At 42.4% G+C, this 17989-nt stretch overlaps 1 pseudogene; it reads right to left on the reverse strand.

Moving 5' to 3' along the window:
* Window positions 1-13523: 13523 nt before the first annotated feature.
* Window positions 13524-13641, reverse strand: LOC126212996 (5S ribosomal RNA; annotated as a pseudogene).
* Window positions 13642-17989: the final 4348 nt, after the last annotated feature.

Consider the following 17989-nt stretch of genomic DNA (forward strand, 5'->3'; position numbering starts at 1 on the left):
AATAACTCAATTTCACTAATACACCGAAGCCAGATACCAGTGTAGGAAAGAAGTACAATTCATTTATTTAATTGATCACATGTGCACTCCCACAAAATAAATCCCTACATCCAATTTGGTGAGATCTGTGAAATGAATGAATGTATGGTCGTCTGCTAACTGCAGATAGTGAATGTGCAATATGTGATCGTCTTTGAGACGGTCCTTTGGTCACCTTTGGTGGAACCAAAGAGTTGAAATTTACCTGAGCTTTGAGCGCCTGACATGTGGCTGACCAATACGGTAGCATGGTGCTCCCCCACCTCAGCGGAGGTGCGAGATGACCTGAAGAACGGCCATGTTTCAACACTCTGGCGCTGGATCTTGTGTTGGTAAGACCTGTCTTAGGTATGCTCCGTAAAGACAAGAGAGTGGAGAGAATGGTGTGCATGTGAAATACTTAAGAGTAGTTTGGAATAATTATTTCTCTGTTTCAGGAACTTTTGGGGGGAGAATTAGACAGGCAGGTAATATTAAGGGGATCGTAGTAATCTGACCAACAGTCAGGATGAAACCACGTGTAGCAATAAGTTGAAATACTTGCGAGTGCTAGTACTAAGTTGAAATACTTCCGAGTGCTAAAGTTAAGCTGAATTACTGGCGTGTATACAATAAGTTGGAAATATTTAGGAAATGGCGTATGCAGGACTTGAAATTAGAGACGAATACTTCCACGTGGTGAATACTGTGTGAGTCTCAATCTGTGTATGAGACAAAGGATAAAGAGAACTACTCGTCCATGGTATCAGTTGAGGACTCGAGTGTGTGATGAATATGTTCTTAATATTACTTTGCGTGTTATGTTTCCGTGTGACGCTTGATTCAAACTCTAATACTCCGAGAGAGAAGCAAGCTGAGTCAGCCGTCTATCCAGCAATGCCACTTGACTTGCATTGCACAGGAAGACGTGCATATATCCTCCAGAGTTCGTAGTAGGAAAGAAAAGTTACGAAGTGGGCAGTGTCGTGTGAAACTGGGATGAATACTAATTGAAGTGGGGAAGCTGAAAGTGAAGTAATTCTAACTTTGTGATTATTCTTTCTGATTGTACTCTATGTTGCCAGTGTGATGAATTTCACGTAATTTAATTATGTGTGGTTTGCATGGGAAAGTAGCAAGATAGATTCAGAGGCAGTGGGTTATGCATGTTCCTTTTTGTACCGCTAGGTCTGGAGGAAATTTTCGTGATGATAGGTGTGAGAGTCGAAGTGTGAGATATAGCAAAAGATCCACCATCCTATCCAGAAAGTGCACTGCAGCGTTAGATAATTACGAGACCATAAGATAGATAATCACCAATGTAAAGCCATGCCCACTGGGCGGAGTTTCTCATGTGTAATTGTTGTATAAAATGTAATGGTGTGTTTAGGTTATCTTTGAATCACAATAGGAATTATCGGAATAAAAAAGATAGTGAAAAGAAAAAAGATTGGTGCCTTTGTTCTTCGAATAGTGTGTAGTCATGATATCCAGAATTTATAATGTGTGCGCCATTCATATTCAGTGCGATGGCCACGTGTTGATCAAAGCCGTTGGGTAAGAAAGAAAATGTGGTATTGCCAGAGCGTAGTGAACAATCAGAGTTGTGTAAATTCCAAATAGTCACATGTGCGTTATCCGTTTCCGTTGCGTAATATTCAAACAGGAGAATAATTTTTAGCTTAATTGTGAGTACTAGAGCTCATAATCAGTCATTGATGTTACTCGATAAATAAGAATAAATCCACTCGCTTGGCACACCACTCATCTTGCAGGCCTGACTGCTTGATGCCACAGTATGAGGAAGGCATGTGGGTGCCTCTCAAACTTACAAACGAAAAGACAGAATTATTGCAACAGAGGACATATCTACATTATTCAAATGAAACCCTGTCACTATTGTAAAGTAACGGTAACGATTTTACTAACTCAAAAATGTAATTATACACAGTTACATCTACTCAAAAATAGTCGCCGAAACTGTTGGCACATTTACTGAAAGTTTGTGTTCACCGCATTGGCCGCGTGTGGGTGGGCAATTTCATGCAGGAGGATAACGCCATTGGTAGACATGCCTCGGCGTTTCGACTTGATGGCTCGTCTAAGGCTCTGTAAAGTGGCTTCATAACGCTGGGCGTTGATGGTGGTTCCCCGCTACAAGAACTCGACAAGCAGTGGACCCTTGTGGTAAAAAAAAGGACATAATGATCTTACCAGAACTGGTGTGCACGGCCTTTGATTTGTTTGGAAGTGTTGAAGTCGCATGTTTCCACTGATTGCTCTGACACTTGCTTTCCTGTTCAAAATGGTGACACCATGTTTCACTACCTGTGACAATACGCTGTTCGGTGGTTAGTTGATTGGGAACCCACTGCGCACAGATTTTTCGAAAGTTCAAGTGTTGTTGCACTATGGTGTGGGCGGTGCCCACGCTAATACCCAGTAACCGATGGCTCTCGTCCACGGTGATTCTGCGGTTTTCCAGGACTAAAGCATTCACTTCCGCAACCACTTCCAGTGTGATGACACAATGAGCTTGTCCAGGACGAGCTTCGTCCTCCAGTGACTCGCGCACCTCAAGGAACCTTTTGCGCCATTCCACAACACTTGAACGACTCAGACTGTACTCACCGTACACAGCCTCGATCCGTCCATACATTTCACGGCCTACAACTACCTCCGCCACCTAAAATCGAATCACCCTTCGTTGATCGTGCTTACTCGCCTGCATGCTCGGTAGTGGACAATAACATGTGTGACCAAATTCTCTTCGGCGTGAAACCACGCTGGCGCTATTCAACTTCAAACGGTGCGCACGCGTCATTCTCCCTACCAATAGATGGCGCCATCATACGAGCAGTTACCTTACGTGTAAGGCACAGGTAGACGCAATGACCACGTTTCATTTCAATGAGCCTCGTATATCTACAATACTACTCCGCAATTCATAATTAAACCCTCGGTTGAGGGTTCAACGAACCACCTTTAGAATAGTTCACTACTGTTTTACACTCGAATTGCATGCTGGGAAACGAACACTTAAATCTTTCTACGAGAACTCCGATCTTCCTCCTCTTCAAGCTCCAAACCTTCGCCCTTCCTATTAACCACTTCCGTCTGATCGGGTCCTTTCTTTCCCAACGTCCTTCCTACATCACCATCCATAACACGGATTCCTACACCTTCTTCCCCTCCGCCGGGTTGCCCCAGGGTTCCGTCCTATCCCCTCTTCTATACCTTTTGTATACGGCGGACATGCCACCGCCTTCACCCCCCCATCCACCTTCTCCAGTACGCCGATGACACCGCCTTCCTTGCCCTCGCCCCCACCCAGCAGCGCTCCCAACTCCTTCTCCAGTCCCATCTTGACCGATACACCACTTGGTGCAATCAGTGGTTGCTTAAGGTCAATCCTTCCAAAACCCAGGCGATCATAGTAGGCAAAACTACCCCTTCCTTCTGCCTCCTCGATTTCTATGTCACCGTCTATGGCCGTCCTATCGCCATCACCCCCACCCTTAAGTACCTTGGCGTCACCCTTGACCGTCGCCTCTCCTGGACCCCCCCGCCACCGCACAATCCAACCCAAGCCACGCTCCCGACTCCATCTCCTCAACCTCCTTTCTAGCCATACATGGGCTCTGGACCCCTCCACCATACTCCATACCTATAAATCCCTATCCTTTGCTACGCCCACCCTGCCTGGATCTCCGCTCCACTACCTTTTACAAATCCCTTCAGATCCTAGAACACCATGCTCTTCGCCTCGCCTATCGCATCCATCTCCCCTCCCCCATGTGGATCCTGTACGATCTTATTCCATTCCGCCACCTCCTCCTTTTCCTCGAACGGATACGGATCCTCTACACCTCCCGTAAACTCAATCCTCCTCACCCGCTTTCCTCTCCCATCCTCTCCCGCCCCCGTCCACTACCGCGCCTGTATTTCCACGTCCCACCTGCTATCCATCTCTCCACTCTCCGTACCCTCTCCCAAGGTGGCTTCCACCAGCTCCCCCTCCCTGATGATGCCCTCCTCCCCTCCATCTACCCCTCCTACCAACTTTGATACTCCCTCCCTCTTCCTCTGTTTGTTCCTATGGGCACCCTCTCTCCCTTCTCTCCCCCTTCCCTCCCTCCTCCCTTTCTCCCCCCTTTTCCCCTGGGCTTCCCCTACCCCCACACCTTCATTCCTCCTACCATCTCCTCTGCCATTGGCATATTTGCTCTCCCCTCTCCCTCCCCACCCGCTTCTTCCACTCTCGGCAGGTCCCTGGACTCGCACACGTTCAGTGGACATTCGCGCGCCGGAGATCATCGCCATCAGTTTCTCGTGTGTGTACCATCGTGTTGTGATTTAGTATTTTTCGCCGCCACGCTCCTTCGTTCACTTGTACCGTCTAAGTCATCAGTGTGTGTGCGCAGTGCCGACAGTTTTTGGTGTTTTTCCGTCGAGAGTGAACGGCTTCGTGTTTTTAATTTTGTATCTACTATTATTTTAACCACCAATCTGTTAGTTTTCTATCTTCATTTTCTCTTTTACTGTAATACTCGTGGCTGTAGAGCGGAATAGATTTATCCGCTGCCATCCCACCTTTGTATAAGGTGAAAAATAACAATAAAGAAAAAATCTCCGATATTCCTTGTTTTATTAAGATGACGACTTGTCCGTACGTAGGTGGAATAAGATACGGGGTGAACATAAATAAAACCAAAAAACTGCTGCGACGGATTCCTGATGGGAAATAGAGGAAGAAAGATCCTATGAACATCTGTTCGGAAATGCATCGTTGCCACGATAGATGGCACTGACGAGTGACAGTTCCTCTGGTCAAGAGCCTTGAGTGTTGCAGAGTAATGCACGGAGCGGAATGATCCGGTATTCATGTCGGGAACAAGCCGAGGTGGTGTTTGTGTTGAAAGGGTACAGTACCGCCCGACATTGAAAATAGGTACAACATAATTCATTATTTTTGTCAGAACAACACATTTTTTCTAATAATAACTCAATTTCAATTAATACAGTGAAGCCGGTTACCAGTGTGGGAAAGAATGACAATTTATTTATTTAATTGATCACATATGCACTCCCACAAAATAAAACCCTACATCCAGTTTGGTGAGATCTGTGAAATGAATGAATGTATGGTCGTCTGCTAACTGCAGATAGTGAATGTGAATATATGATCACCTTTGAGACGATCCTTTGGCCACCTTTGTACCAATGTCCGTCTCAATATCTTGTGGAACCCGGTCCTCCAGATCTGGTATACGCACAGTCCGCCACCTCCCTCCATGTTCGTCTGTCTGAACGACCCACCATGGTTTAATAACGAAATTCTCAAAAATGTTGAGGAAGCAAAGGCTGTTGCGCTCTAGGTTCAAAAGGAGACGCACAAATGACGACAAGCGAACGTCAGTAGAGATTCATTCGCCCGTGAAAAGATCCACGAGCGAAGCATACAACAGCTATCACGATCACACTTTAAGCAAAAGATCTGGCAGAGAGTCCCAGAAAATTCTGGTCGTATGTAAAATCGCTAAACGAGTCCAAGGATTCTACTCAGCCCCAGTGTGGTGTGACAGTTGTAGATAGCAAAACGAAAGTTGAAGTTTTAAATTTCACGTTCAAGAAATCGTTCACACGGGAGAATCGTACAAACATACCGTCATTTCACCATAAGACGACTCACGTGTGGACGACACAGAAACAAGCATTACAACATCACTACAAAAGACGAAGTTTTCGTATACTTCAGCTGCTATTTACTGTCATTTACTCAATCATAATTACACCGAAATATCCTATGGTTTCGATAAACTGAATTTATCCATTTTTCGTATTGCAAAGAAAAACTTGCGTATTGTGTTATTTGTTAAGAAATTTTTCTGTGAAGTGGAGGGAGTTTTGATGCATACTTGATTTAACAAATACTGGTATTGAGTATACAATCAAAGTTACTTCCGACTGAAAACTGTACCACTATTCTCCCGACGCTAAGCCAAAAGTTTTATCGAATTTCTCTCCTTGAGTCTACGAATCACGAATAAACTGTCACCAACCTAGTAATTTGATGAAGATGATGACCATCTTCAGGTCTGTCACGAAAATAGAAATAAAATCCAACTGTTGTACAAATTATGAAATAATGACACAGGATGTGAAGAAACAACGTACACAGAATATTACAGTGTTTAGAAGAGATAAAAAGAAACAAATTTTTATGTGACAAAAACGTCGTAGTTGCACCATTTCCTCGCTAGGGATCCGCGGCGCTTTTGACGCTAGTGATGTCCAGAGATCATGTTGAAACTGATAAATATTATTTTACCCATGTCACTGGAAACGTCGTCAGTTTACATTAATTCATAACTGCGTACTAATGATTGTATAACACACTCAACACAACCAGACGTTTCACGAATTACGGCGTGAATTTCAGCCAAATGGACGGCCAGTCCTTCTGAAGAGGCTATGGATGTTCTCGTACATCAAATGCTTCATCTCCGCCCACAAAATGAAATCAGTAGGCGTGAGTTGGGAAAACGTGGTGGGCGAGTTCACGGTGCTGGTCCATCCTTCTCAATCCAACAACTGTGGAACACGATCTAAATGCTCTCTGACATCAACGGCAAAGTGCGACTGGGCCCTATCATGTTGGTAGCAGAACATTCTCCAACATTTTCGGCACTACTTCACTGAGAAAGTACGGTAATTTCCGCTAATGAGCTTCTTAAACCAAACATGCGGCCGAATCACATGATCATGAACAACATCAGCCCATACATTTATGGTAAATCACTGTTGTGAGTGGAACACATGAGTTGGCATAGGATTTTCCAACTTCCAGACTGGCTATTGCGGCTGTTGAGGCTGCCTTCTCGATAGAAGAAAGTTTCTGCAGTACTCAGAACAGACGCTTGTAAGTCACGGATGTTTAAAAGTCCAGAAGAATTCCACGAGATGGGGATAGCCACAAACTGGTACTTGAACGGATGCATGCCCGTCTCGATCAGGACGTTCCATATGGTGGTACTAGAGGTATTTAGTTCCTTGGATATGAATCGTATGGTGGTGCTGGGGTTCTGCTGAAACACAGCTTCCTCCAATAGATGAGTTAGCACACTACGAGGTTTTGCCAGTTTCCTGTCGTTCTGGTCCAACGGATACTGCTTCACGAAAACGGCCACCAAGTCTTTGAAATGCTATTTGGTGAACTTATGCCAGGAACTATTCTGCATACAGGTGCTTTGCTGCTCAACCATTGCATCCTGCCTCCACACAAATGAAACGTTTGTCAGCTAACTCAGAGTGTAATCAGTCATCAAGAACCTGTAAACATCAGTAGAAAATTTCATGCAAACATAACATAATATAAACATTAATAGTGTAATTGCTTATACAGAGGCACTGGTAGCGGTAATTAAAACTTATCCTTGCTAGCTGTAAGATGCAATTATGGGGCAAATCAGATTCCAGAGTCAAAGCAACTGTTGACATAACGGAAGTCGGCATGAAATCTGTCAGGGACTTCTAACGAGGATATTTGTGTTGCATAAAAAATTGTTTCTTTTTATATCCTCTAATAACTCATGAATTATTTTTCTTACACCTTGCATATAGAAAACAAGAGCTTAAAAATGTGGTGAAACACAGTAAAATAAAACAGAATGAGTCTTATATTAATAATATTGGCATCGGAAAAACTTGCGAAGTCCTGCCGCTGTGTTTACAGGCGGCATGTTCGGAACCGACAGACCACAGGGTCAGCCAACGGCATCATTTGGAATGCGGTTGGAGGGGCGTGGGTTCAGCACACGGTATTCCCACCCGTTGTTGGCTTTGCAGACGTTGGAGTGGCTACTTCTCATTGAAGTACCTCATCTGTTTGCATCACGATGCTGAGTGAAACCCGTACCCGTCCTCACACCAAGGAAAAAGCCCTGGCAGTGCGGGGAATTGAACCAGGACCCTCCATATGGCAGGCAACTGGGCTTACCACTCAACTGTTGAGGCTGACAAAGAAGTATCTTCATTAGTTATAAACAAAGTTATCGTGTAATAACGCAGTGCAGGCCAGGCCACAATGCTGAGGAAACTACAATGGAACGACGTTGCCCTGGCAAATCCTCTGACGTCAAGCGGCCAGCTGAAATCTGCCACCACGTATGCCGGAAGCAGTTGGAAACGCGTCAGGCTAGTTCAGTGTTGACGACCTCACTGGATGCTTGGAATTTTGTGTCAGATTTCTATTTGGATAAGTCAGCTTCTGCTTTTGACCAACTTTGCTCTGTATACGGAACGATCGGCTCGCATCTTCTTCTGTGAAGCCACTTGCTTGCATCTCAGGGCGAGTATGAACTCTTGAACCTAACCTGCTACTGTTAATTCATAGACATTTAGTTGGTATGGACTCTAATCCAAGAAGTGCTTTCCGAGACTCACGTTTCTTGGTTGTGGCCTGAGCGCCGCTTTAAAGGACTCTCGTTGAGCGCATGCAAAGACAGAGTCCATAGCTTCAACGCTACGAAAGCAGGTTTACAATAGGTTAGGGATTTACACCCTATGCGGCATTTGCTGTATAAAAGAGGCAAAATGTTCCTTACCCAAAAATCTTTAATGGTTTGTGTATAAAAGACTTTTAAGAAAAATGTCCGATATTAGTGAATGAAATTCTTTTGGACAATTCTAAAAAAATATCTTGTAAACATATGTTCGGAGCAAAATAGTTGTTGATAAACAGTGGGCCATTATTTCATATGATTTGTCTGCTGGCACTAAATGACGTTTTTAATATGGTTTCCGTTCGTTCTTACACATCTTGAGCCCTCTTGCGAACTCTTATGAATATACCTGGCTGATCTGTTTCGATTGTACGAGTGGAACACGTACTCTTATAAAGTGAGAACGTTGTCTATGCTCTTAAACGTTTCCATAGACAGAAATATGAGAGATGAAAGTCAGGTGAACGAGAAGGACGAGCTATCGCGCCCACTAGGCCAATCAATTGCTCATTAAAGGTTTCTGTTAGGAACTACTGTATGAGATTTAGAAATTAGAGTGCTACCGCGTCGTGTGTGGGTCATATGCCTTGTCTTTCTTCAAGGGTATCGTCCTCAAACGCTGCAGTTAATTCTTTTCTTAGAATTTGGCGTCAAAAATCACCTGTTAATTTCTCCCATAAACTGTCAGCCAACATTCCTGCCGCACGCTGATGTTACAGCGAACCTCATGTCTTCCTTCTATGATTTCTCAAGCGTTCGCAACTGTCAGCGAGTGATTATTGCCGTAATTTCTTGACCCAGTACGTGTGTATACCGTTTCATCTGTTAATAAAATGCCTCTTTAGGGCTTCGTCCTAAAATTCATTAGCGGAACTGTAATCTAGCATGGTTATCTACGAGCCTGTCAGCTAGCAGATATTGTAAATGATATGGATAAAGTAACTGCTCGCTCAGAATTGACAGTGCAACAATAACTCTTTGCACACTTGTTGCAGGGCCATCTTCTACTCATCGTAACTCCTGATCCTCCATATAAGGCTTCTGATACCTCCTACTTGCTGTAAATGAGCTCACAGCTGCAAGTCGATTGAACAACGTACTTGACAATTTTTTAGGTGGAATAATGCGTTGAGGATGTCATTCGGTATTTGTAGCAAGTACCTATCGATTAACGCCGCTGGTGAACCCATAGTAGAATATCCTTTCCTGTGTGGAATAACAGTACTCAGTTTCAGTGTTTACGTTAAACACATTCCACAGAATCACCCATAATTTTGTTTCCATTCCAATAAAGCTTCTCTTTTTAGCCATCACTATCTCCTGTAATAATATGAGACACATATTAATAAATACCCAGCATTTTCACTACAGCTGAAGGAGGTATTGGCACCCTCAATATAGAGAACTAATCTCTCAGTTCAAAAAGTTTCGAGACTGTATTAATAAAAAATATAGTTAAGAGATGGTAGATATAATGCTTCAGTTGTTCTGCATAACCCCCTCCCCCCCTTGAGTACAAAGCAAATACCGTTCATACTACCATATGAACTGTCAGAAAGGTCCTTCTTCGTCATATTATTCAGATCGTGCCTTCTTAAATGTTGGGGAACCATCAGAGACCCATTCTGCACTTTCTCGTTTTGTGGTGGGTTCGTATTGAAAGACTTACTCCTTGAAGATATTTTCCAGAAAATAACTGCCCGCATTTTTCATTTCCATCAAGTCGCGGCAGGTGTCCTTCATTGTTTTTGCTCGGGAGTCAAAGTGAGCAGGACAAACTTTGCACAGACTTTTCTCTCCTTCAAAACATACTGGGCGCTGTCTTGAATACTTGATTTAGGGATGTTGAGTTCGTTGTTCCTGTGCGATATGTGACACAACAACGTTGACATACTACGAGCGCAGGTCTGCTTCTCAACAGTGACTGCTCCCAACTGACTGGTTTAATACATTTCTGTTGTTTGTAGCTGTTAGCTCAAGCTGCCGCCGTAGCTTCTCGCTCACGTCACTTGTACGCCAGGAATAACATTAGTTTCGGAACATCTTGGACGGTCGGTTTGTTTCAGCTACTTGCATGTGTAGCCACTGACGGGAGCTTTCCAGAGTATATTACTTGTAGCTTAACCCTGTCTGCATGGTGACTACCAATATAACTTCACAATCCTTGTAAAATAAAGTAAGCGCTGGAACATTTTCGATACGCGTAGTACAAAATGTGTTAAACAAACAGACAACAGCGCATGGGGTATATATTTAACAAAAATTAAATTATATTAATATTACATGGGACGCACGCCGATGTTAGCATAATTATATGCCCATTAACAGGATTGATCTCGCTGCTTCCATTTCCAGCACATCTAGTCCATCTTAAATATTACACAAAGTAGAGAGCACACAATCCACAATTTTAGGCTCACGTCATCCCTGCACTGACACTAAGCTTTAAGACGCAAATATCAAGTGATAAACATAGTTCTTCATTACTAATATACTCACGTTTTATTGTCTTTAAGGATTCTGATTCCATAATACTTCATTCAGATGTGAAAATTACCGAACTTACAGTTTCATAAGTCACGGCTGCAAAATACTAACGCGAATTCTTTACAGACGAATGGAAAAACTAGTAGAAGCCAACCTCGGGGAAGATCAGTTTGGATTCCGTAGAAATATTGGAACACGTGAGGCAATACTGACCCTACGACTTATCTTAGAAGCTAGATTGAGGAAAGGCAAACCTACGTTTCTAGTATTTGTAGCCTTAGAGAAAGCTTTTGACAATGTTGATTGGAATACTCTCTTTCAAATTCTGAAGGTGGCAGGGGTAAAATACAGGGAGCGAAAGGCTATTTACAATTTGTACAGAAACCAGATGGCAGTTATAAGAGTCGAGGGGCATGAAAGGGAAGCAGTGGTTGGGAAGGGAGTGAGACAGGGTTGTAGCCTCTCCCCGATGTTATTCAATCTGTATATTGAGCAAGCAGTAAAGGAAACAAAAGAAAAATTGGAGTAGGTATTAAAATCCATGGAGAAGAAATAAAAACTTTGAGGTTCGCCGATGACATTGTAATTCTGTCAGCGACAACAAAGGACTTGGAAGAGCAGTTGAACGGAATGGATAGTGTCTTGAAAGGAGGATATAAGTTAAATATCAACAAAAGTAAAACGAGGATAATGGAATGTAGTCTAATTAAGTCGGGTGGTTCTGAGGGAATTAGATTAGGAAATGAGACACTTGAAAGTAGTAAAGGAGTTTTGCTATTTGGCGAGAAAAATAACTGATGGTTGAAGTAGAGAGGATATAAAATGTAGACTGGCAATGGCAAGGAAAGCGATTCTGAAGAAGAGAAATTTGTTAACATCGAGTATAGATTTAAGTGTCAGGAAGTCGTTTCTGAAAGTATTTGCATGGAGTGTAGCCATGTATGGAAGTGAAACATGGACAATAAATAGTTTAGACGAGAAGAGAATAGAAGCTTTCGAGATGTGGTGCTACAGATGAATGCTGAAGATTAGATGGGTAGATCACATAACTAATGAGGAGGTATTGAATAGGATTGGGGAGAAGAGAAGTTTGTGGCACAACTTGACTAGAAGAAGGGACCGGTTGGTAGGACATGTTCTGAGGCATCAAGTGATCACCAATTTAGTATTGGAGGGCAGCATGGAGCGTAAAAATCGTAGAGGGAGACCAAGAGATGAATACATTAAGCAGATTCAGAAGGATGCAGGTTGCAGTAGGTACTGGGAGATGAAGAAGCTTGCACAGGATAGAGTAGCATGGAGAGCTGTATCAAACCAGTCTCAGGACTGAAGACCACAACAACAACAATACTTCATCACGCAAAAGCGATTATGTTGAGCTCTGTACGAGGTTAAGACGAAGTAACTGAAAATCCGGCCACAGCTGTTAAGGTTGTTTGCGAATATGAATGTACATGTAGTTACATGGTAATATTACTCTTGAGTATGTATAGTCGTAGTAGCATGTTAGATGTGGTAGCTTGAATAAACATAATGTACTGTCCCAGAATTAAACAAACAAATCTAAATCTTCCAACCATCTTCCCCTCTGATTTCACGTGTTTGCTCCATTTTTACCACACTGTTATCAGGTCACTTTCTTCTCTCTGTCTAATCAGTAAAAAATTTGCAACTGATTTTAGGAACTGGAGACCTGACACGTTTAAACATAGCTCAGAACTGAATCAAAATGCACTATTAACTTGGTGCCTTGTAAGTCTGTTCAGCATGCTTGGAGGTGAGGATAAGAAAGCTGGGTAGCAACTGACATCTGGGCTGCCCTGTAGATACCCTGCAGGACCAGTGTGTAGTTCAAGCACGGGTTTCAGGGAGTACATGTACCGATGGGGCATGACTAAGCAGAGAGGTGAGGAGAAGATGGAGAGTGAGAGGAGTGAGGTTGAGATGTACTTAGAGGGGCAGGAAGATGGACAGATGGAGATTGGAGGAGGAGATGGACAGAGAGAGGATAGAGGGAGAGATGGTCAGAGAGCTGGGGGGGGGGGGGGGGAGAGGAGATGGACCAAGAGATGGCAGAGAAAGAGATAGACAGAAAAAGGAGAGGAATGGATGAGCAGAGAGAGGTGGAGGAGGAGATGAGTGCAGTACATATGATGTGAATGTACAAGGGCAAATTGAGGGGTGTAAAGCCGGTAATTAAATAAAAATCTTACAAAAATTATATAAAATTAGTTTTGCTTACTTCTTTTTTTTATTTTTTAGGAAATAAACAATTAAACAGATTGGCGTTTTATTGGCAGGTAAAACTTCGTCCGAACAGGCCTTGGAAGGTCCAATGGTTCCGACCGGCCGCCGTGTCATCCTCAGCCCACAGGCGTCACTGGATGCAGATATGGAGGGCATGTGGTCAGCACACCGTTCTCCCAGCCGTATGTCAGTTTACGAGACGGGAGCCGCTACTCCTCAATCAAGTAGCTCCTCAGTTTGCCTCAGAAGGGCTGAGTGCACCTCGCTTGCCAACAGCGCTCGGCAGACCGGATGGTCACCCATCCAAGTGCTAGTCCAGTCCGACAGCACTTAACTTCGGTGATCTGACGGGAACCAGTGTTACCACTGCGGCAAGGCCATTGGAATTGGTAGGTAGGTATAACACAATTGTGTTTCAGATATTATCAGGTGAAAAGACACATAAATAAACCTGAGATTTAATGCATGTCTCTCCTACAATTTCATCAATTTGTTTAAATTCATTGAAAAATTTCACATACAAAAGACCAAAAAGCAGGAAGTAATTATTTAAATAAAAATAAAATTTTAATGTATCACGTTTAATCAGACTAAAATACATAAAATAATTTCTCCGAATCCCATACGTATTTCGAACCCACACAGATAATCCTGAAAATTTATGATTCTGAAATTTTAAACTAAGCTTTGAATCCGAGCAGACCTCGGAAGGCCCAACGGTACCGACCAGCCTCCGTTTCGTTCTAGGCCAACTGGCGTCTTCCGCATGCGGATATGAGGGGGCGTCGGATCAGCACATCGCTCTCCCAACCGTTATCAGGTTTGGTAAACTGGAGCCGCCACTACTCCGTCATGTAGCTCCTCAGTTGGTATTACGAGGCTGAATTTAACACAGTAGGTGTCACCCATCCAAATGCCAACCACATCCCACAGTGCTTAACTTCGGTGATATCGGGAAAACTGGTATTTAACGATTGTAAAATTTTAATAACTAAGAAAATACTTGTAAATTTTTAAAACGAGGAATGTGGTTCATAATCAGTATATAATAATAAGTTTCCTTTAATTTACGTCTATTGTCACAAACTTTTGTTAACAGATTACCGGTTTCGGTCTTTAATTACCATCATCAGATCTGTTTCATAAAAACGAAGTCCTAATGTACTGCAGCCATAGTGGCATCGTCAAATGTTAAATGCGGAATCAGCACCAGTATCGTCAAATACATATAAATAACATCACATGCACCTGACTATGCCACTATGGCTGCAGTACATTAGGACTTCTGTTTTTACGAAACAGATCTGATGATGCTCATTAAAGACCGAAACCGATAATCTGTTAACAAAAGTTTGTTACCATAGACGTAAATTAAAGGAAACTTATTACATATACAGGTCACTGTTTTTTCGCGACGATGTCGCGGCTTGCAATACATAATAGATGCATGAATAGTTCATCTCCTTACTATTAGACTACTTACTAATTCTTGTATTAATAAATCACCTCCTTACTATTATCTACTGCATGCCCCCAATATTTTTCGTTTTAAATCCTTCAAGCATTTTCAGAGCTATTAAAAAGTGAGATATAAAGAAGGAGAATGGTAATAATCAGTTAAATAATAGAATAATATATTCGTAAATCTGTTCTGAAACTATTCGCTGATAAAGAAGTATCACTCAGTTATTGAGATACGAATTACATACGGAAGCTCGTTGTACAGTGTACGAAGTGACTGATACAGTCATGCTCCATGCTGTGTGCCAGTTTTGTAGTTGTAGATTTTTCGTTCATTTCTAAACATATTTTAAGAATAATAATGAAGAGTTTGGGTGTTCTAAATGCAGATATGTAAATACATTATGTAAATAGATTAAAATACTTTATAAACATTCATTTTCAAGCAACGCTGTTTAGGAGCATGGCTATTAATTTGGGTAACGCTGTGTCTGCGAGGTAGGCGTTTCCCGCCTGGCCCTTGACACCTTGTCTGGTGGAGATCTCACAAGTGCTACAAAAGAGAAAAAAATACAGAATCCATGTAGAGAATATACAAGGAAGACAACACAAAGAATTACCGCAGATGAAGAATGTTTCATTTTTAGGAAAAAAAAGATAATTTTAGTTGCGTTTAAGTTAAGTATGGCAGTGAAACACGGACTCTGGAAAAACCGGAACAGAGTAGAATCCAAGCATTTGAGATGTGGTGCTACAGAACAATGTTGAAAATTTAGTGGACGAGGAGGTTCTCCTGAGAATCGACGAGGAAAGGAAGATACAGAAAACACTGACATGAAGAAGGGACAGGATGATAGGACACATAAAGGAATAACTTCCATCATACTAGATGAAGCTATAGAGGATAAAAATTGTAAAGAAAAATGGAGATTGGAAGACATCCAGTCAATAGTCGAGGACGTAGGTTCAACTGCTACTGTGAGATGAAAAGGTCGCCACAAGAGAGGAATTCGTGGTGGGCGCACCAACCCAGTCAGAAGGCCGATGACTAGAAAAAAAGTTAAGTGTATACATAAAGAATGAAGTGAAGAGGTACGAGTATGTGAAGAAAAAATACTAACGAAGATCTTGAGTAGGAAAGGGGACTTCTTACCATATGCTTTAAATATTCAGAAATACTTGACGTTTGAAAGAGTAGTAAGTAAAAAAAAGGGCAGGTGCAGATAACGGTATAACATACAGAACAGATTATTGAAACAGTTCTGTTTAACAACTATGCACATATGAAAATATTAATAGAAGACAGACTGACAGTAGAAAGATTAATGACTATATAAAATGTAGGTACCATTCTTAAGAACATGTGAAACAATATAAGAGTGATACCTGTAAAGAAATAGATATAACTTGCGGAGACTGTGAATCAGGAACTCAGGTAAAATGGAGTTTATTGTCACAACTGTGGAATTTATGAAGTACACCATGTAGTAAGACCATGGCGCGCGGAGTAAGCTTCTCCTGTCGCACTCTATCGGTAGGTGGCTCAGGTTGGCAGCAGCGCTGGTGGTGACGGTGGAGCGAGCTGTGTATCCGCCACTGCACGGTAGGCCGCATCTTATGACATGCGTTTGAAGGACAGTCGCAGTGGGAGAAGTTCTCAGTCGATTCCGGACAGGCAGTGAGCTGCGAATAAGGGCAGTGTCTTTTGGGCCGGCGGTGGGCTGGGGCAACAGTTACGCTTAAAACGTTAGCCTTTGCCGTTCCGATGTGCCTGTTGTTGCTGATTGGACAACGAATGTCGCCTGGTAGGAAAAATGTTGCCATGTGTCGGCTAGATACTTACTTGTGCTCAGCATGAGAATATCTTGAAGAACCTGTGTCACCTGTGGTGGCATGTTTCCTACCTGCCAGTCAGTTCGATGATTGGTCGTTAGGGCTGTCTGTGGATGACGACCTGTTGGTTCTTGACAACAGTTGTACGTCGAGACCATCCTCTTGGTTATTAGGGCTGCTGTTGATTTCCCCATCAATCCGCAGAAATAACAGTGAGCATTTTCTTTTACGACTGTTATGTCGTTGTACGATCTGCTCGTCTGCGTGCTCGCATTCCTGGTCAGCCAAAACCTTCTTATAAGCACAGCAGTCAACTAGTTATGTCACGTTGGCTATTAAGTGATTTCCTACCGATTGTTTGTTATTAATCTTACGGTGTCAGTGGAGCCGCTAGGCCAAGTCGGGGCGTGGGTCCGCTTCAAAATGTCAAAGCTGCATGTAATTTAAGTCACTCCTGTGAGGTGGTGGTTAAAGCTTTATTTGTTGGCTTTATGGTACCTTGTGTGCAAGAGTGGTCCCTTAATCTCAAGGTGGTCAGTTCTGTGTATCTACAGTTCGTAAATGTATTTTGACTGTTCATCTGTGCCTCGTGTTTTACATCAAGGGCATCTTTTAATCCTGTCTGTTCATTTTGTGCATCCGTGGCCCCAGGAATCGGAGCAAGCATGTAAATAATAACTCCCCTACTGAAACGGGTGACTTGATATTAAACGCTTTATGTTATTCTTAAATTGCGGAAATTGAGCTAAATTAAGAAACTAATTAGGTTATCCAAGTTTTTAGTCGATTGCTCCCAACTCAAATGCCTGTTTTGGTTTGTTTCCACTACTGTCTTCACAGTCCCATCTTACAGACGGAATTTATTGTAATTTCAGGGTATGGATAACGATATTGATTTTTTTGGTCGCCCAAATTTTTTACTTTCTTTTCTGTAGGAAATTGTCTGATTGACAGCGTCTACTGTTTGTTTTTCAAATTTAAAAATACCTCGCTGGGCTGGTACTAGTAAACGTATTTCCTCCCGTATTTTAGTAAACTACCCACTTTGAATAGTATGTATCTTTCAATTTCATTGTCAGAGCTACACTAAATTATATTTACGACAATGGTTTTTCAAAATAAAAAAAAGTTCTCCGGTTGCTAATCTCTGCGTAGCCACATGCTCATGGATTATTTTAAATTCTACCAACAATTTCCTTTCTTAGGTTCTAAGAGTAAGTCTTGCTGCAGTTGCTGTCATGCTAAAGTTACAACAGTCTTACTCATTGGTTATTCTGTTAAGATCTGCCAACAGTTGCTTTCTGTAAGCTCTAAGAGTAAATATGATAGACATTTCCTATTTAACTCGCGGGATCATTTTACTAAATTCTGTTGACTGTTGCTTTTGTTGAGGCGGAGTACTAAATCTCGTTGGTAGTTGCTTTTTAACTTTATGTTCA

Source organism: Schistocerca nitens, chromosome 1, assembly GCF_023898315.1.
Source record: "Schistocerca nitens isolate TAMUIC-IGC-003100 chromosome 1, iqSchNite1.1, whole genome shotgun sequence".
NCBI lineage: Eukaryota > Metazoa > Arthropoda > Insecta > Orthoptera > Acrididae > Schistocerca > Schistocerca nitens.